The following is a 24856-nucleotide window of genomic DNA, read 5'->3' as shown; positions in this document are numbered from 1 at the left end:
TATGTGGTGATATGTAAAGTGATATATGTAGTGATATATGTGGTGATATATGTTGTGATATGCATGGTGATATATGTTGTGATATGTATGGTCATATGTATGGTCATATATGTAATGATATTTATGGTTATATATGTGGTGATATGTATGGTGATTTGTATGGTGATATATGTGGTTATATCTATGGTGATATATGTGGTGATATGTATGGTGATATGTATGGGCACATATGTGGTGATATTTATGGTGATATATGTGGTGATATGTATGGTGATTTGTATAGTGATATATATGGTGATATGTATGGTGATATGTATGGTGATATATATGGTAATATTTATGGTGATATGTATAGTGATATCTAAGGTGATATATATGGTGATATGTATACTGATACATGTGGTGTTATGAATGGTGATATATGTGGTGATGTATAAGTTGATATGTATTGTGATATATGTGGTGATATGTATGGTGAGATATGTGGTTATATGTATGGTGATATATAATGTGATATATGTGGTGATATATATAGTGATATATGTAGTGATATGTATGGTTATTTCTGTGGTGATATATGTGGTGAAATTTATGGTGATATATGTAGTGATATGTATGGTGATATATAATGTGATATGTGGTAATTAGAGATGATCGAACCTCGAGCATGCTCGAGTCGATCTGAACCCGAACTTTCGGCATTTAATCAGCGGTGGCTGCTGAACTTGAATAAAGCCCTAAGGCTATGGGGAATACATGCATATAGTCATTGGCTGCATCCAAGTTCAGCAGCCACAACTAATCAAATGCCGACTGTTCGGGTTCGGATCGACTCGAACCCGAACCCGGTTCGCTCATCTCCAGTGGTGATATATATTTGTTGATATATGTGGTGATATGGATGGTGAAACGTATGGTGATATATGTGGCGACATCAGTGGTGATATGTATTGTGATATATATGGTGATGTATGTGGTGATATAAGTGGTGATATATATGGTGATATAGGTGGTGATATATATGTTGTGATATATATGGTGATATGTATGGTCATATGTGTGGTGATATTTATGGTAATATATGTGGTGATATGTATGGTGATTTGTATGGTGAAATATGTGGTGATATCTATGGTGATATATGTGGGTATATATGCGGAGATGCATGTGGTGATATGTATGGTGATATATGTGGTGGTATATATTTGGTGATATATGAGGTGATATGTATGGTGATATATGTGGGGATATATGTGGAGATATTTGTGGTGATATGTATGGTGATATATGCGGTGATATGTATGGTGATATATGTGGTGATATGTATAGTGATATATGTAGTGATATATATGCTTTTATATGTGGTGATATAAATGGATCTGATATGTATAGTGATATATAAGGTGATATATGTGGTGATATGTATACTGATACATGTGGTGTTATGAATGGTGATATATGTGGTCATGTATAAGGTGATATGTATGGTGATTTATTTGTTGATATGTATGGTGATTTGTATGGTGATATATATGGTGATATATATGGTGATATTTATGGTGATATGTATAGTGATATATAAGGGGATATATGTGGTGGTATGTATACTGATACATGTGGTTTTATGAATGGTGATATATGTGGTGATGTATAAGGTGATATGTATGGTGATATATGTGGTGGTATATATATGGTTATATATGTGGTGATATATGTGGGGATATATGTGGAGATATTTGTGGTGATATGTATGGTGATATATGCGGTGATATGTATGGTGATATAAATGGTGATATGTATGGTGATATATGTTGTGATATGCATGGTGATATATGTTGTGATATGTATGGTCATATATATGGTCATATATGTGGTGATATTTATAGTGATATATGTGGTGATATGTATGGTGATTTGTATGGTGATATATGTGGTTATATCTATGGTGATATATGTGGTGATATGAAAAATAGTGAAATAGATGAACAACGGTCAAGTGGCCTAAATAGAGAAGCTGTGGGGTCAGGAGCACTGGTGACCGTAGTGCCTGCACTTTATCCTTTTGTTATGGGTATGTGGTGATATGTATGGTGATATGTATGGCCACATATGTGGTGATATTTATGGTGATATATGTGGTGATATTTATGGTGATTTGTATAGTGATATATATAGTGATATGTATGGTGATATTTATGGTGATATGTATAGTGATATATAAGGTGATATATGTGGTGATATGTATACTGATACATGTGGTGTTAAGAATGGTGATATATGTGGTGATGTATAAGGTGATATGTATGGTGATATATGTGGTGATATGTATGGTGAGATATGTGGTTATATGTGTGGTGATATATAATGTGATATATGTGGTGATATATATAGTCATATGTATGGTGATTTCTGTGGTGATATATGTGGTGATATTTATGGTGCTATATGTAGTGATATGTATGTTGATATATAATGTGATATGTGGTGATTAGAGATGAGCAAACCTCGAGCATGCTCGAGTCGATCTGTACCCGAACTTTCGGCATTTAATCAGCTGTGGCTGCTGAACTTGGATAAAGCCCTAAGGCTATGTGGAAAACATGGATATAGTCATTGGCTGCATCTACGTTTTCCAAATGTATTAAAGTTCAGCAGCCACAACTAATCAAATGCCGAACGTTCGGGTTCGGATCGACCCGAACCCGAACCAAGTTTGCTCATCTCTAGTGATGATATATATTTGATGATATATGTGGTTATATGGATGGTGATATATGTGGTGATATGGATGGTGAAATGTATTTTGATATATGTGGCGACATAAGTGGTGATATGTATTGTGATATATATGGTGATGTATGTGGTGATATAATTGCTGATATATATGGTGATATAGGTGGTGATATATATGTTGTGATATGTATGGTGATATATTTTGTGATATGTATGGTAATATGTATGGTCATATGTGTGGTGATATATGTGGTGATATGTATAATGATTTGTACATTGATATACTGTATATGGTGGTATGAATGGTGATATATATGTTGATATTTATGGTGATTTCTATAGTGATATATAAGGTGATATATGTGGTGATATGTATACTGATACATGTGGTGTTATGAATGGTGATATATGTGCTGATGTATAAGGTGATATGTATGGTGATATATGTGGTGGTATATATATGGTTATATATGTGGTGATATATGTGGGGATATATGTGGAGATATTTGTGGTGATATGTATGGTGATATATGCGGTGATATGTATGGTGATATAAATGGTGATATGTATAGTGATATATGTTGTGATATGCATGGTGATATATGTTGTGATATGGATGGTCATATGTATGGTCATATATGTGGTGATATTTATAGTGATATATGTGGTGATATGTATGGTGATTTGTATGGTGATATATGTGGTTATATCTATGGTGATATATGTGGTGATATGTATGGTGATATATGTGGTGATATTTATGGTGATTTGTATAGTGATATACAGTGATATGTATGGTGATATTTATGGTGATATGTATAGTGATATATAAGGTGATATATGTGGAGATATGTATACTGATACATGTGGTGTTAAGAATGGTGATATATGTGGTGATGTATAAGGTGATATGTATGGTGATATATGTGGTGATATGTATGGTGAGATATGTGGTTATATGTGTGGTGATATATAATGTGATATATGTGGTGATATATATAGTGATATGTATGGTGATTTCTGTGGTGATATATGTGGTGATATTTATGGTGCTATATGTAGTGATATGTATGTTGATATATAATGTGATATGTGGTGATTAGAGATGAGCGAACCTCGAGCATGCTCGAGTCGATCTGTACCCGAACTTTCGGCATTTAATCAGCGGTGGCTGCTGAAGTTGGATAAAGCCCTAAGGCTATGTGGAAAACATAGATATAGTCATTGGCTGCATCCACGTTTTCCAAATGTATCAAAGTTCAGCAGCCACAACTAATCAAATGCCGAACGTTCGGGTTCGGATCAAGTCGAACCCGAACCAAGTTCGCTCAACTCTAGTGATGATATATATTTGATGATATATGTGGTTATATGGATGGTGATATATGTGGTGATATGGATTGTGAAATGTATGGTGATATATGTGGCGACATAAGTGGTGATATATATTGTGATATATATGGTGATGTATGTGGTGATATAAGTGGTGATATATATGGTGATATAGGTGGTGATATATTTGTTGTGATATGTATGGTGATATATTTTGTGATATGTATGGTGATATGTATGGTCATATGTGTGGTGATATTTATGGTGATATATGTGGTGATATGTATAATGATTTGTATATTGATATACTGTATATGGTGGTATGAATGGTGATATATATGTTGATATTTATGGTGATATGTATAGTGATATATAAGGTGATATATGTGGTGATATGTATACTGATACATGTGGTGTTATGAATGGTGATATATGTGGTCATGTATAAGGTGATATGTATGGTGATATATGTGGTGATATGTATGGTGATTTATATGGTGATTTATATGGTGATATTTATGGTGATATGTATAGTGATATATAAGAAGATATATGTGGTGGTATGTATACTGATACATGTAGTGTTATGAATGGTGATATATGTGGTGATGTATAAGGTGATATGTATGGTGATATAAGTGGTGGTATATATATGGTTATATATGCGGTGATATGTATGGTGATATATGTGGTGATATGTATAGTGATATATGTAGTGATATATATGCTGATATATGTGGTGATATAAATGGTGATATGTATGGTGATATATGTTGTGATATGTATGGTCATATGTATGGTCATATATGTGGTGATATTTATGGTGATATATGTGGTGATATGTATGGTGATTTGTATGGTGATATATGTAGTAATATCTATGGTGATATATGTGGTGATATGTATGGTGATATGTATGGACACATATGTGGTGATATTTATGGTGATATATATGGTGATATTTATGGTGATATGTATAGTGATATATAAGGTGATATATGTGGTGATATGTATACTGATACATGTCGTGTTATAAATGGTGATATATGTGGTCATGTATAAGGTGATATGTATGGTGATATATATGGTGATATGTATGGTGATATATATGGTGATATTTATGGAGATATGTATAGTGATATATAAGGTGATATATGTGGTGATATGTATACTGATACATGTGGTGTTATGAATGGTGATATATGTGGTGATGTACTGTATAAGGTGATATGTATGGTGAGATATGTGGTGATATGTATGGTGAGATATGTGGTTATATGTATGGTGATATATAATGTGAAATATGTGATGATATATAGTGATATATGTAATGATATGTATGGTGATTTCTGTGGTGATATATGTGGTGAAATTTATGGTGATATATGTAGTGATATGTATGGTGATATATATTGTGATATGTGGTGATTAGAGATGAGCGAACCTCGAGCATGCTCGAGTCGATCTAAACCCGAACTTTCGGCATTTAATCAGCACTGGCTACTGAACTTGGATAAAGCCCTAAGGCTATGTGGAAAACATGGATATAGTCATTGGCTGCATCCACGTTTTCCAAATTTATCCAAGTTCAGCAGCCACAACTAATCAAATGCCGAACGTTCGGGTTCGGATCGACTCGAACCCGAACCCGGTTCGCTCATCTCTAGTCGTGATATATATTTGTTGATATATGTGGTGATATGGATGGTGATATATGTGGTGAAATGGATAGTGAAATGTATGGTGATATATGTGGCGACATAAGTGGTCATATGTATTGTGATATATATATGGTGATGTATGTGGTGATATAAGTGGTGATATATATGGTGATATAGGTGGTGATATATATGTTGTGATATGTATGGTGATATATGTTGTGATATGTATGGTGATATGTATGGTCATATGTGTGGTGATATTTATGATGATTTGTATGGTGAAATATGTGGTGATATCTATGGTGATATATGTGGGTATATATGTGGAGATACATGTGGTGATATGTATGGTGATATATGTGGTGGTATATATATGGTGATATATGTGGTAATATGAATGGTGATATATGTGGGGATATATGTGGAGATATTTGTGGTGATATGTATGGTGATATATGCGGTGATATGTATGGTGATATATGTGGTGATATGTAAAGTGATATATGTAGTGATATATATGCTGATATATGTGGTGATATAAATGGTGATATGTATGGTGATATATGTTGTGATATGCATGGTGATATATGTTGTGATATGTATGGTGATATGTATGGTCATATATGTGGTGATATGTATGGTGATATATATGGTGATATGTATGGTGATTTGTATGGTGATATATGTAGTAATATCTATGGTGATATATGTGGTGATATGTATGGTGATATATGTGGTAATATCTATGGTGATATATGTGGTGATATGTATGGTGATATAGGTGGTGACATGTATGGTGCTTTGTATATTGATATATATGGTGATATGTATGGTGATATATATGGTAATATTTATGGTGATATATGTGGTGATATGTATGGTGATATATGTGGTGATATGTATGGTGATTTGTATAGTGATATATATGGTGATATATATGATGATATGTATAGTGATATATAAGGTGATATATGTGGTGATATGTATACTGATACATGTGGTGTTATGAATGGTGATATATGTGGTCATGTATAAAGTGATGTGTATGGTGATATATGTGGTGATATGTATGGTAATTTGTATGGTGATATATATGGTGATATGTATGGTGATACATGTGGTGTTATGAATGGTGATGTATGTGGTCATGTATAAGGTGATTTGTATGATGAAATGTGTGGTGATATCTATGGTGATATATGTGGGTATATATGTGAAGATACATGTGGTGATATATGTGGTGATATGTATTGTGATATATGTTGTGATTTGTATATTGATATATATGGTGATATGTATGGTGATATGTATGGTCATATATGTGGTGATATTTATGGTGATATATGTGGTGATATGTATGGTGATTTGTATATTGATATATATGGTGATATGTATGGTGATATATATGGTGATATTTATGGTGATATTTATGGTGATATGTATAGTGATATATAAGGTGATATATGTGGTGATATGTATACTGATACATGTGGTGTTATGAATGGTGATATGTATAGTGATATATAAGGTGATATATGTGTTGATTTGTATACTGATACATGTGGTGTTATGAATGGTGATATATGTGGTCATGTATAAGGTGAGGTGTATGGTAATGTATGTGGTGATATGTATGGTGATATGTATGGTGATATATATGGTGATATGTATGGTGATATATATGGTGATATTTATGGTGATATGTATAGTGATATATAAGGTGATATATGTGGTGGTATGTATACTGATACATGTGGTGTTATGAATGGTGATATATGTGGTGATGTATAAGGTGATATGTATGGTTATATATGTGGTGGTATACATATGGTGATAAATGTGGTGATATATGTGGAGATATTTGTGGTGTTATGTATGGTGATATATGTGGTGATATGTAAAGTGATATATGTAGTGATATATGTGGTGATATATGTTGTGATATGCATGGTGATATATGTTGTGATATGTATGGTCATATGTATGGTCATATATGTAATGATATTTATGGTTATATATGTGGTGATATGTATGGTGATTTGTATGGTGATATATGTGGTTATATCTATGGTGATATATGTGGTGATATGTATGGTGATATGTATGGGCACATATGTGGTGATATTTATGGTGATATATGTGGTGATATGTATGGTGATTTGTATAGTGATATATATGGTGATATGTATGGTGATATGTATGGTGATATATATGGTAATATTTATGGTGATATGTATAGTGATATCTAAGGTGATATATATGGTGATATGTATACTGATACATGTGGTGTTATGAATGGTGATATATGTGGTGATGTATAAGTTGATATGTATTGTGATATATGTGGTGATATGTATGGTGAGATATGTGGTTATATGTATGGTGATATATAATGTGATATATGTGGTGATATATATAGTGATATATGTAGTGATATGTATGGTTATTTCTGTGGTGATATATGTGGTGAAATTTATGGTGATATATGTAGTGATATGTATGGTGATATATAATGTGATATGTGGTAATTAGAGATGATCGAACCTCGAGCATGCTCGAGTCGATCTGAACCCGAACTTTCGGCATTTAATTAGCGGTGGCTGCTGAACTTGAATAAAGCCCTAAGGCTATGGGGAATACATGCATATAGTCATTGGCTGCATCCAAGTTCAGCAGCCACAACTAATCAAATGTCGACTGTTCGGGTTCGGATCGACTCGAACCCGAACCCGGTTCGCTCATCTCCAGTGGTGATATATATTTGTTGATATATGTGGTGATATGGATGGTGATATATGTGGTGATATGAATGGTGAAACGTATGGTGATATATGTGGCGACATAAGTGGTGATATGTATTGTGATATATATGGTGATGTATGTGGTGATATAAGTGGTGATATATATGGTGATATAGGTGGTGATATATATGGTGATTTGTATGGTGAAATATGTGGTGATATCTATGGTGATATATGTGGGTATATATGCGGAGATGCATGTGGTGATATGTATGGTGATATATGTGGTGGTATATATTTGGTGATATATGAGGTGATATGTATGGTGATATATGTGGGGATATATGTGGAGATATTTGTGGTGATATGTATGGTGATATATGCGGTGATATGTATGGTGATATATGTGGTGATATGTATAGTGATATATGTAGTGATATATATGCTTTTATATGTGGTGATATAAATGGATCTGATATGTATAGTGATATATAAGGTGATATATGTGGTGATATGTATACTGATACATGTGGTGTTATGAATGGTGATATATGTGGTCATGTATAAGGTGATATGTATGGTGATATATTTGTTGATATGTATGGTGATTTGTATGGTGATATATATGGTGATATATATGGTGATATTTATGGTGATATGTATAGTGATATATAAGGGGATATATGTGGTGGTATGTATACTGATACATGTGGTTTTATGAATGGTGATATATGTGGTGATGTATAAGGTGATATGTATGGTGATATATGTGGTGGTATATATATGGTTATATATGTGGTGATATATGTGGGGATATATGTGGAGATATTTGTGGTGATATGTATGGTGATATATGCGGTGATATGTATGGTGATATAAATGGTGATATGTATGGTGATATATGTTGTGATATGCATGGTGATATATGTTGTGATATGTATGGTCATATATATGGTCATATATGTGGTGATATTTATAGTGATATATGTGGTGATATGTATGGTGATTTGTATGGTGATATATGTGGTTATATCTATGGTGATATATGTGGTGATATGAAAAATAGTGAAATAGATGAACAACGGTCAAGTGGCCTAAATAGAGAAGCTGTGGGGTCAGGAGCACTGGTGACCGTAGTGCCTGCACTTTATCCTTTTGTTATGGGTATGTGGTGATATGTATGGTGATATGTATGGCCACATATGTGGTGATATTTATGGTGATATATGTGGTGATATTTATGGTGATTTGTATAGTGATATATATAGTGATATGTATGGTGATATTTATGGTGATATGTATAGTGATATATAAGGTGATATATGTGGTGATATGTATACTGATACATGTGGTGTTAAGAATGGTGATATATGTGGTGATGTATAAGGTGATATGTATGGTGATATATGTGGTGATATGTATGGTGAGATATGTGGTTATATGTGTGGTGATATATAATGTGATATATGTGGTGATATATATAGTGATATGTATGGTGATTTCTGTGGTGATATATGTGGTGATATTTATGGTGCTATATGTAGTGATATGTATGTTGATATATAATGTGATATGTGGTGATTAGAGATGAGCAAACCTCGAGCATTCTCGAGTCGATCTGTACCCGAACTTTCGGCATTTAATCAGCTGTGGCTGCTGAACTTGGATAAAGCCCTAAGGCTATGTGGAAAACATGGATATAGTCATTGGCTGCATCTACGTTTTCCAAATGTATCAAAGTTCAGCAGCCACAACTAATCAAATGCCGAACGTTCGGGTTCGGATCGACCCGAACCCGAACCAAGTTTGCTCATCTCTAGTGATGATATATATTTGATGATATATGTGGTTATATGGATGGTGATATATGTGGTGATATGGATGGTGAAATGTATTGTGATATATGTGGCGACATAAGTGGTGATATGTATTGTGATATATATGGTGATGTATGTGGTGATATAAGTGCTGATATATATGGTGATATAGGTGGTGATATATATGTTGTGATATGTATGGTGATATATTTTGTGATATGTATGGTAATATGTATGGTCATATGTGTGGTGATATATGTGGTGATATGTATAATGATTTGTACATTGATATACTGTATATGGTGGTATGAATGGTGATATATATGTTGATATTTATGGTGATTTGTATAGTGATATATAAGGTGATATATGTGGTGATATGTATACTGATACATGTGGTGTTATGAATGGTGATATATGTGGTCATGTATAAGGTGATATGTATGGTGATATATGTGGTGGTATATATATAGTTATATATGTGGTGATATGTATGGTGATATATGTGGGGATATATGTGGAGATATTTGTGGTGATATGTATGGTGATATATGCGGTGATATGTATGGTGATATATGTGGTGATATGTATAGTGATATATGTGGTGATATATATGCTGATATATGTGGTGATATAAATGGTGATATTTATGGTGATATATGTGGTGATATGTATGGTGATTTGTAAGGTGATATATGTAGTAATATCTATGGTGATATGTGTGGGGATATGTATGGTGATTTGTATGGTGATATATGTGGTGATATGTATGGTGATTTGAATAGTGATATATGTGGTTATATCTATGGTGATATATGTGGTGATATGTATGGTGATATGTATGGACACATATGTGGTGATATTTATGGTGATATATATGGTGATATTTATGGTGATATGTATAGTGATATATAAGGTGATATATGTGGTGATATGTATACTGATACATGTCGTGTTATAAATGGTGATATATGTGGTCATGTATAAGGTGATATATATGGTGATATGTATGGTGATATATATGGTGATATTTATGGAGATATGTATAGTGATATATAAGGTGATATATGTGGTGATATGTATACTGATACATGTGGTGTTATGAATGGTGATATATGTGGTGATGTACTGTATAAGGTGATATGTATGGTGATATGTATGGTGAGATATGTGGTTATATGTGTGGTGATATATAATGTAATATGTGGTGATATATATAGTGATATATGTAATGATATGTATGGTGATTTCTGTGGTGATATATGTGGTGACATTTATGGTGATATATGTAGTGATATGTATGGTGATATATATTGTGATATGTGGTGATTAGAGATGAGCGAACCTCGAGCATGCTCGAGTCGATCTGAACCCGATTTTTCGGCATTTAATCAGCACTGGCTGCTGAACTTGGATAAAGCCCTAAGGCTATGTGGAAAACATGGATATAGTCATTGGCTGCATCCACGTTTTTTTAGATTTATCCAAGTTCAGCAGCCACAACTAATCAAATGCCGAACGTTCGGGTTCGGATCGACTCGAATCCGAACCCGGTTCACTCATCTCCATTGGTGATATATATTTGTTGATATATGTGGTTATATGGATGGTGATATATGTGGTGATATGGATGGTGAAATGTATGGTGATGTATGTGGCGACATAAGTGGTGATATGTATTGTGATATATATGGTGATGTATGTGGTGATATATATGTTGTGATATATATGGTGATATGTATGGTCATATGTGTGGTGAAATTTTTGGTGATATATGTGGTGATATGTATGGTGATTTGTATGGTGAAATATGTGGTGATATCTATGGTGATATATGTGGGTATATATGCGGAGATGCATGTGGTGATATGTATGGTGATATATGTGGTGGTATATATTTGGTGATATATGAGGTGATATGTATGGTGATATATGTGGGGATATATGTGGAGATATTTGTGGTGATATGTATGGTGATATATGCGGTGATATATGCGGTGATATGTATGGTGATATATGTGGTGATATGTATAGTTATATATGCTGATATATGTAGTGATATAAATGGATCTGATATGTATAGTGATATATAAGGTGGTATATGTGGTGATATGTATACTGATACATGTGGTGTTATGAATGGTGATATATGTGGTCATGTATAAGGTGATATGTATGGTGATATATTTGGTGATATGTATGGTGATTTGTATGTTGATATATATGGTGATATTTATGGTGATATGTATAGTGATATATAAGGGGATATATGTGGTGGTATGTATACTGATACATGTGGTGTTATGAATGGTGATATATGTGGTGATGTATAAGGTGATATGTATGGTGATATATGTGGTGGTATATATATGGTTATATATGTGGTGATATATGTGGGGATATATGTGGAGATATTTGTGGTTATATGTATGGTTATATATGCGGTGATATGTATGGTGATATAAATGGTGATATGTATGGTGATATATGTTGTGATATGCATGGTGATATATGTTGTGATATGTATGGTCATATGTATGGTCATATATGTGGTGATATTTATAGTGATATATGTGGTGATATGTATGGTGATTTGTATGGTGATATATGTGGTTATATCTATGGTGATATATGTGGTGATATGTATGGTGATATATGTGGTGACATTTATGGTGATTTGTATAGTGATATATATAGTGATATGTATGGTGATATTTATGGTGATATGTATAGTGATATATAAGGTGATATATGTGGTGATATGTATACTGATACATGTGGTGTTAAGAATGGTGATATATGTGGTGATGTATAAGGTGATATGTATGGTGATATATGTGGTGATATGCATGGTTATATATGTTGTGATATGTATGGTGATATGTATGGTCATATATGTGGTGATATTTATGGTGATATATATGGTGATATGTATGGTGATTTGTATGGTGATATATGTAGTAATATCTATGGTGATATATGTGGTGATATGTATGGTGATATAGGTGGTGACATGTATGGTGATTTTTATATTGATATATATGGTGATATGTATGGTGATATATATGGTGATATGTATGGTGATATATCTGGTGATATGTATAGTTATATATAAGGTGATATATGTGGTGATATGTATACTGATACATGTGGTGTTATGAATGGTGATATATGTGGTCCTGTATAAAGTGATGTGTATGGTGATATATGTGGTGATATGTATGGTGATTTGTATGGTGATATATATGGTGATATGTATGGTGATATTTATGGTGATATGTATAGTGATATATAAGGTGATATATGTGGTGGTATGTATACTGATACATGTGGTGTTATGAATGGTGATATATGTGGTCATGCATAAGGTGATTTGTATGATGAAATATGTGGTGATATATGTGGGTATATATGTGAAGATACATGTGGTGATATATGTGGTGATATAAATGGTGATATGTATTGTGATATATGTTGTGATTTGTATATTGATATATATGGTGATATGTATGGTGATATGTATGGTTATATATGTGGTGATATTTATGGTGATATATGTGGTGATATGTATGGTGATTTGTATGGTAATATATGTAGTAATATCTATGGTGATATATGTGGTGATATGTATGGCCATATATGTGGTGATATTTATGGTAAAATATGTGGTGATATTTATGGTGATATGTGTGGTAATATGTATGGTGATTTGTATATTGATATATATGTTGATATGTATGGTGATATATATGGTGATATTTATGGTGATATGTATAGTGATATATAAGGTGATATATGTGGTGATATGTATACTGATACATGTGGTGTTATGAATGGTGATATGTATAGTGATATATAAGGTGATATATGTGGTGATTTGTATACTGATACATGTGGTGTTATGAATGGTGATATATGTGGTCATGTATAAGGTGAGGTGTATGGTAATGTATGTGGTGATATGTATGGTGATATGTATGGTGATATATATGGTGATATGTATGGTGATATATATGGTGATATGTATGGTGATATATATGGTGATATTTATGGTGATATGTATAGTGATATATAAGGTGATATATGTGGTGGTATGTATACTGATACATGTGGTGTTATGAATGGTGATATATGTGGTGATGTATAAGGTGATATGTATGTTTATATATGTGGTGGTATACATATGGTGATAAATGTGGTGATATATGTGGAGATATTTGTGGTGTTATGTATGGTGATATATGTGGTGATATGTAAAGTGATATACGTAGTGATATATGTGTTGATATAAATGGTGATATGTATGGTGATATATGTTGTGATATGCATGGTGATATATGTTGTGATATGTATGGTCATATGTATGGTCATATATGTAATGATATTTATGGTTATATATGTGGTGATATGTATGGTGATTTGTATGGTGATATATGTGGTTATATCTATGGTGATATATGTGGTGATATGTATGGTGATATGTATGGGCACATATGTGGTGATATTTATGGTGATATATGTGGTGATATGTATGGTGATTTGTATAGTGATATATATGGTAATATTTATGGTGATTTGTATAGTGATATCTAAGGTGATAAATGTGGTGATATGTATACTGATACATGTGGTGTTATGAATGGTGATATATGTGATGATGTATAAGTTGATATGTATTGTGATATATGTGGTGATATGTATGGTGAGATATGTGGTTATATGTATGGTGATATATAATGTGATATATGTGGTGATATATATAGTGATATATGTAGTGATATGTATGGCGATTTCAGTGGTGATATATGTGGTGAAATTTATAGTGATATATGTAGTGATATGTATGGTGATATATAATGTGATATGTGGTAATTAGAGATGATCGAACCTCGAGCATGCTCGAGTCGATCTGAACCTGAACTTTCGGCATTTAATCAGCGGTGGCTGCTAAACTTGGATAAAGCCCTAAGGCTATGGGGAATACATGCATATAGTCATTGGCTGCATCCAAGTTCAGCAGCCACAACTAATCAAATGCCTAACGTTCGAGATCAGGATCGACTCGAACCCGAACCCGGTTCGCTCATCTCCAGTGGTGATATATATTTGTTGATATATGTGGTGATATGGATGGTGATATATGTGGTGATATGAATGGTGAAATGTATGGTGATATATGTGGCGACATAAGTGGTGATATGTATTGTGATATATATGGTGATGTATGTGGTGATATAAGTGGTGATTATATATGGTGATATATGTGGTGATATATATGTTGTGATATATATGGTGATATGTATGGTCATATGTGTGGTGATATTTATGGTGATATATGTGGTGATATGTATGGTGATTTGTATGGTGAAATATGTGGTGATATCTATGGTGATATATGTGGGTATATATGCGGAGATGCATGTGGTGATATGTATGGTGATATATGTGGTGGTATATATTTGGTGATATATGAGGTGATATGTATGGTGATATATGTGGGGATATATGTGGAGATATTTGTGGTGATATGTATGGTGATATATGCGGTGATATGCATGGTGATATATGTGGTGATATGTATAGTGATATATGTGGTGATATGTATAGTGATATATGTAGTGATATATATGCTGATATATGTGGTGATATAAATGGATCTGATATGTATAGTGATATATAAGGTGATATATGTGGTGATATGTATACTGATACATGTGGTGTTATGAATGGTGATATATGTGGTCATGTATAAGGTGATATGTATGGTAATATATGCGGTGATATGTATGGTGATATATGTGGTGATATGTATAGTGATATATGTGGTGATATATATGCTGATATATGTGGTGATATAAATGGTGATATTTATGGTGATATATGTGGTGATATGTATGGTGATTTGTAAGGTGATATATGTAGTAATATCTATGGTGATATGTGTGGGGATATGTATGGTGATTTGTATGGTGATATATGTGGTGATATGTATGGTGATTTGAATAGTGATATATGTGGTTATATCTATGGTGATATATGTGGTGATATGTATGGTGATATGTATGGACACATATGTGGTAATATTTATGGTGATATATATGGTGATATTTATGGTGATATGTATAGTGATATATAAGGTGATATATGTGGTGATATGTATACTGATACATGTCGTGTTATAAATGGTGATATATGTGGTCATGTATAAGGTGATATATATGGTGATATGTATGGTGATATATATGGTGATATTTATGGAGATATGTATAGTGATATATAAGGTGATATATGTGGTGATATGTATACTGATACATGTGGTGTTATGAATGGTGATATATGTGGTGATGTACTGTATAAGGTGATATGTATGGTGATATGTATGGTGAGATATGTGGTTATATGTGTGGTGATATATAATGTAATATGTGGTGATATATATAGTGATATATGTAATGATATGTATGGTGATTTCTGTGGTGATATATGTGGTGACATTTATGGTGATATATGTAGTGATATGTATGGTGATATATATTGTGATATGTGGTGATTAGAGATGAGCGAACCTCGAGCATGCTCGAGTCGATCTGAACCCGATTTTTCGGCATTTAATCAGCACTGGCTGCTGAACTTGGATAAAGCCCTAAGGCTATGTGGAAAACGTGGATATAGTCATTGGCTGCATCCACGTTTTTTTAGATTTATCCAAGTTCAGCAGCCACAACTAATCAAATGCCGAACGTTCGGGTTCGGATCGACTCGAATCCGAACCCGGTTCACTCATCTCCATTGGTGATATATATTTGTTGATATATGTGGTTATATGGATGGTGATATATGTGGTGATATGGATGGTGAAATGTATGGTGATGTATGTGGCGACATAAGTGGTGATATGTATTGTGATATATATGGTGATGTATGTGGTGATATATATGTTGTGATATATATGGTGATATGTATGGTCATATGTGTGGTGAAATTTTTGGTGATATATGTGGTGATATGTATGGTGATTTGTATGGTGAAATATGTGGTGATATCTATGGTGATATATGTGGGTATATATGCGGAGATGCATGTGGTGATATGTATGGTGATATATGTGGTGGTATATATTTGGTGATATATGAGGTGATATGTATGGTGATATATGTGGGGATATATGTGGAGATATTTGTGGTGATATGTATGGTGATATATGCGGTGATATATGCGGTGATATGTATGGTGATATATGTGGTGATATGTATAGTTATATATGCTGATATATGTAGTGATATAAATGGATCTGATATGTATAGTGATATATAAGGTGATATATGTGGTGATATGTATACTGATACATGTGGTGTTATGAATGGTGATATATGTGGTCATGTATAAGGTGATATGTATGGTGATATATTTGGTGATATGTATGGTGATTTGTATGTTGATATATATGGTGATATTTATGGTGATATGTATAGTGATATATAAGGGGATATATGTGGTGGTATGTATACTGATACATGTGGTGTTATGAATGGTGATATATGTGGTGATGTATAAGGTGATATGTATGGTGATATATGTGGTGGTATATATATGGTTATATATGTGGTGATATATGTGGGGATATATGTGGAGATATTTGTGGTTATATGTATGGTTATATATGCGGTGATATGTATGGTGATATAAATGGTGATATGTATGGTGATATATGTTGTGATATGCATGGTGATATATGTTGTGATATGTATGGTCATATGTATGGTCATATATGTGGTGATATTTATAGTGATATATGTGGTGATATGTATGGTGATTTGTATGGTGATATATGTGGTTATATCTATGGTGATATATGTGGTGATATGTATGGTGATATATGTGGTGACATTTATGGTGATTTGTATAGTGATATATATAGTGATATGTATGGTGATATTTATGGTGATATGTATAGTGATATATAAGGTGATATATGTGGTGATATGTATACTGATACATGTGGTGTTAAGAATGGTGATATATGTGGTGATGTATAAGGTGATATGTATGGTGATATATGTGGTGATATGCATGGTTATATATGTTGTGATATGTATGGTGATATGTATGGTCATATATGTGGTGATATTTATGGTGATATATATGGTGATATGTATGGTGATTTGTATGGTGATATATGTAGTAATATCTATGGTGATATATGTGGTGATATGTATGGTGATATAGGTGGTGACATGTATGGTGATTTTTATATTGATATATATGGTGATATGTATGGTGATATATATGGTGATATGTATGGTGATATATCTGGTGATATGTATAGTTATATATAAGGTGATATATGTGGTGATATGTATACTGATACATGTGGTGTTATGAATGGTGATATATGTGGTCATGTATAAGGTGAGGTGTATGGTAATGTATGTGGTGATATGTATGGTGATATGTATGGTGATATATATGGTGATATGTATGGTGATATATATGGTGATATTTATAGTGATATGTATAGTGATATATAAGGTGAAATATGTGGTGGTATGTATACTGATACATGTGGTGTTATGAATGGTGATATATGTGGTGATGTATAAGGTGATATGTATGGTTATATATGTGGTGGTATACATATGGTGATAAATGTGGTGATATATGTGGAGATATTTGTGGTGTTATGTATGGTGATATATGTGGTGATATGTAAAGTGATATATGTAGTGATATATGTGGTGATATCAATGGTGATATGTATTGTGATATATGTTGTGATTTGTATATTGATATATATGGTGATATGTATGGTGATATGTATGGTCATATATGTGGTGATATTTATGGTGATATATGTGGTGATATGTATGGTGATTTGTATGGTAATATATGTAGTAATATCTAAGGTGATATATGTGGTGATATGTATGGCCATATATGTGGTGATTTTTATGGTGATATATGTGGTGATATTTATGGTGATATATGTGGTAATATGTATGGTGATTTGTATATTGATATGTATGGTGATATATATGGTGATATTTATGGTGATATGTATAGTGATATATAAGGTGATATATGTGGTGATATGTATACTGATACATGTGGTGTTATGAATGGTGATATGTATAGTGATATATAAGGTGATATATGTGGTGATTTGTATACTGATACATGTGGTGTTATGAATGGTGATATATGTGGTCATGTATAAGGTGAGGTGTATGGTAATGTATGTGGTGATATGTATGGTGATATGTATGGTGATATATATGGTGATATGTATGGTGATATATATGGTGATATGTATGGTGATATATATGGTGATATTTATGGTGATATGTATAGTGATATATAAGGTGATATATGTGGTGGTATGTATACTGATACATGTGGTGTTATGAATGGTGATATATGTGGTGATGTATAAGGTGATATGTATGGTTATATATGTGGTGGTATACATATGGTGATAAATGTGGTGATATATGTGGAGATATTTGTGGTGTTATGTATGGTGATATATGTGGTGATATGTAAAGTGATATACGTAGTGATATATGTGTTGATATAAATGGTGATATGTATGGTGATATATGTTGTGATATGCATGGTGATATATGTTGTGATATGTATGGTCATATGTATGGTCATATATGTAATGATATTTATGGTTATATATGTGGTGATATGTATGGTGATTTGTATGGTGATATATGTGGTTATATCTATGGTGATATATGTGGTGATATGTATGGTGATTTGTATAGTGATATATATGGTGATATGTATGGTGATATATATGGTAATATTTATGGTGATTTGGATAGTGATATCTAAGGTGATAAATGTGGTGATATGTATACTGATACATGTGGTGTTATGAATGGTGATATATGTGATGATGTATAAGTTGATATGTATTGTGATATATGTGGTGATATGTATGGTGAGATATGTGGTTATATGTATGGTGATATATAATGTGATATATGTGGTGATATATATAGTGATATATGTAGTGATATGTATGGCGATTTCAGTGGTGATATATGTGGTGAAATTTATAGTGATATATGTAGTGATATGTATGGTGATATATAATGTGATATGTGGTAATTAGAGATGATCGAACCTCGAGCATGCTCGAGTCGATCTGAACCTGAACTTTCGGCATTTAATCAGCGGTGGCTGCTAAACTTGGATAAAGCCCTAAGGCTATGGGGAATACATGCATATAGTCATTGGCTGCATCCAAGTTCAGCAGCCACAACTAATCAAATGCCTAACGTTCGAGATCAGGATCGACTCGAACCCGAACCCGGTTCGCTCATCTCCAGTGGTGATATATATTTGTTGATATATGTGGTGATATGGATGGTGATATATGTGGTGATATGAATGGTGAAATGTATGGTGATATATGTGGCGACATAAGTGGTGATATGTATTGTGATATATATGGTGATGTATGTGGTGATATAAGTGGTGATTATATATGGTGATATATGTGGTGATATATATGTTGTGATATATATGGTGATATGTATGGTCATATGTGTGGTGATATTTATGGTGATATATGTGGTGATATGTATGGTGATTTGTATGGTGAAATATGTGGTGATATCTATGGTGATATATGTGGGTATATATGCGGAGATGCATGTGGTGATATGTATGGTGATATATGTGGTGGTATATATTTGGTGATATATGAGGTGATATGTATGGTGATATATGTGGGGATATATGTGGAGATATTTGTGGTGATATGTATGGTGATATATGCGGTGATATGCATGGTGATATATGTGGTGATATGTATAGTGATATATGTGGTGATATGTATAGTGATATATGTAGTGATATATATGCTGATATATGTGGTGATATAAATGGATCTGATATGTATAGTGATATATAAGGTGATATATGTGGTGATATGTATACTGATACATGTGGTGTTATGAATGGTGATATATGTGGTCATGTATAAGGTGATATGTATGGTGATATATTTGGTGATATGTATGGTGATTTGTATGGTGACATATATGGTGATATATATGGTGATATTTATGGTGATATGTATAGTGATATATAAGGGGATATATGTGGTGGTATGTATACTGATACATGTGGTGTTATGAATGGTGATATATGTGGTGATGTATAAGGTGATATGTATGGTGATATATGTGGTGGTATATATATGGTTATATATGTGGTGATATATGTGGGGATATATGTGGAGATATTTGTGGTGATATGTATGGTGATATAAATGGTGATATGTATGGTGATATATGTTGTGATATGCATGGTGATATATGTTGTGATATGTATGGTCATATGTATGGTCATATATGTGGTGATATTTATAGTGATATATGTGGTGATATGTATGGTGATTTATATGGTGATATATGTGGTTATATCTATGGTGATATATGTGGTGATATGTATGGTGATATGTATGGCCACATATGTGGTGATATTTATGGTGATATATGTGGTGATATTTATGGTGATTTGTATAGTTATATATATAGTGATATGTATGGTGATATTTATGGTGATATGTATAGTGATATATAAGGTGATATATGTGGTGATATGTATACTGATACATGTGGTGTTAAGAATGGTGATATATGTGGTGATATATAAGGTGATATGTATGGTGATATATGTGGTGATATGTATGGTGAGATATGTGGTTATATGTGTGGTGTAATATAATGTGATATATGTGGTGATATATATAGTGATATGTATGGTGATTTCTGTGGTGATATATGTGGTGATATGTATGGTGCTATATGTAGTGATATGTATGTTGATATATAATGTGATATGTGGTGATTAGAGATGAGCGAACCTCGAGCATGCTCGAGTCGATCTGAACCCGAACTTTCGACATTTAATCAGCTGTGGCTGCTGAACTTGGATAAAGCCCTAAGTCTATGTGGAAAACATGGATATAGTCATTGGCTGCATCCACGTTTTCCAAATTTATCCAAGTTCAGCAGCCACAACTAATCAAATGCCGAACGTTCGGGTTCGGATCGACTCGAACCCGAACCCGGTTCGCTCATCTCTAGTCGTGGTATATATTTGTTGATATATGTGGTGATATGGATGGTGATATATGTGGTGAAATGGATGGTGAAATGTATGGTGATATATGTGGCGACATAAGTGGTCATATGTATTATGATATATATGGTGATGTATGTGGTGATATAAGTGGTGATATATATGGTGATATAGGTGGTGATATATATGTTGTGAAATGTATGTTGATATATGTTGTGATATGTATGGTCATATGTGTGGTGATATTTATGGTGATTTGTATGGTGAAATATGTGGTGATATCTATGGTGATATATGTGGGTATATATGTGGAGATACATGTGGTGATATGTATGGTGATATATGTGGTGGTAAATATATGGTGACATATGTGGTGATATGTATGGTGATATATGTGGGAATATATGTGGAGATATTTGTGGTGAAATGTATGGTGATATATGCGGTGATATGTATGGTGATATATGTGGTGATATGTAAAGTGATATATGTAGTGATATATATGCTGATATATGTGGTGATATAAATGGTGATATGTATGGTGATATATGTTGTGATATGCATGGTGATATATGTTGTGATATGTATGGTCATATGTGTGGTGATATTTATGGTGATATATGTGGTGATATGTATGGTGATTTGTATGGTGAAATATGTGGTGATATCTATGGTGATATATGTGGGTATATATGTGGAGATGCATGTGGTGATATGTATGGTGATATATGTGGTGGTATATATTTGGTGATATATGAGGTGATATGTATGGTGATATATGTGGGGATATATGTGGAGATATTTGTGGTGATATGTATGGTGATATATGCGGTGATATGTATGGTGATATATGTGGTGATATGTATAGTGATATATGTGGTGATATGTATAGTGATATATGTAGTGATATATATGCTGATATATGTGGTGATATAAATGGATCTGATATGTATAGTGATATATAAGGTGATATATGTGGTGATATGTATACTGATACATGTGGTGTTATGAATGGTGATATATGTGGTCATGTATAAGGTGATATGTATGGTGATATATTTGGTGATATGTATGGTGATTTGTATGGTGACATATATGGTGATATTTATGGTGATATGTATAGTGATATATAAGGGGATATATGTGGTGGTATGTATACTGATACATGTGGTGTTATGAATGGTGATATATGTGGTGATGTATAAGGTGATATGTATGGTGATATATGTGGTGGTATATATATGGTTATATATGTGGTGATATATGTGGGGATATATGTGGAGATATTTGTGGTGATATGTATGGTGATATATGCGGTGATATGTATGGTGATATAAATGGTGATATGTATGGTGATATATGTTGTGATATGCATGGTGATATATGTTGTGATATGTATGGTCATATGTATGGTCATATATGTGGTGATATTTATAGTGATATATGTGGTGATATGTATGGTGATTTGTATGGTGATATATGTGGTTATATCTATGGTGATATATGTGGTGATATGTATGGTGATATGTATGGCCACATATGTGGTGATATTTATGGTGATATATGTGGTGATATTTATGGTGATTTGTATAGTTATATATATAGTGATATGTATGGTGATATTTATGGTGATATGTATAGTGATATATAAGGTGATATATGTGGTGATATGTATACTGATACATGTGGTGTTAAGAATGGTGATATATGTGGTGATGTATAAGGTGATATGTATGGTGATATATGTGGTGATATGTATGGTGAGATATGTGGTTATATGTGTGGTGATATATAATGTGATATATGTGGTGATATATATAGTGATATGTATGGTGATTTCTGTGGTGATATATGTGGTGATATGTATGGTGCTATATGTAGTGATATGTATGTTGATATATAATGTGATATGTGGTGATTAGAGATGAGCGAACCTCGAGCATGCTCGAGTCGATCTGAACCCGAACTTTCGACATTTAATCAGCACTGGCTGCTGAACTTGGATAAAGCCCTAAGGTTATGTGGAAAACATGGATATAGTCATTGGCTGCATCCACGTTTTCCAAATTTATCCAAGTTTAGCAGCCACAACGAATCAAATGCCGAACGTTCGGGTTCGGATCGACTCGAACCCGAACCCGGTTCGCTCATCTCTAGTCGTGGTATATATTTGTTGATATATGTGGTGATATGGATGGTGATATATGTGGTGAAATGGATGGTGAAATGTATGGTGATATATGTGGCGATATAAGTGGTCATATGTATTGTGATATATATGGTGATGTATGTGGTGATATAAGTGGTGATATATATGGTGATATAGGTGGTGATATATATGGTGATTTGTATGGTGAAATATGTGGTGATATCTATGGTGATATATGTGGGTATATATGTGGAGATACATGTGGTGATATGTATGGTGATATATGTGGTGGTATATATATGGTGATATATGTGGTGATAT

This window comes from Dendropsophus ebraccatus, chromosome 9 (assembly GCF_027789765.1).
Source record: "Dendropsophus ebraccatus isolate aDenEbr1 chromosome 9, aDenEbr1.pat, whole genome shotgun sequence".
NCBI lineage: Eukaryota > Metazoa > Chordata > Amphibia > Anura > Hylidae > Dendropsophus > Dendropsophus ebraccatus.
The sequence above is the reverse complement of the archived record's forward strand: the minus strand, read 5'-3'. Positions refer to the sequence as shown.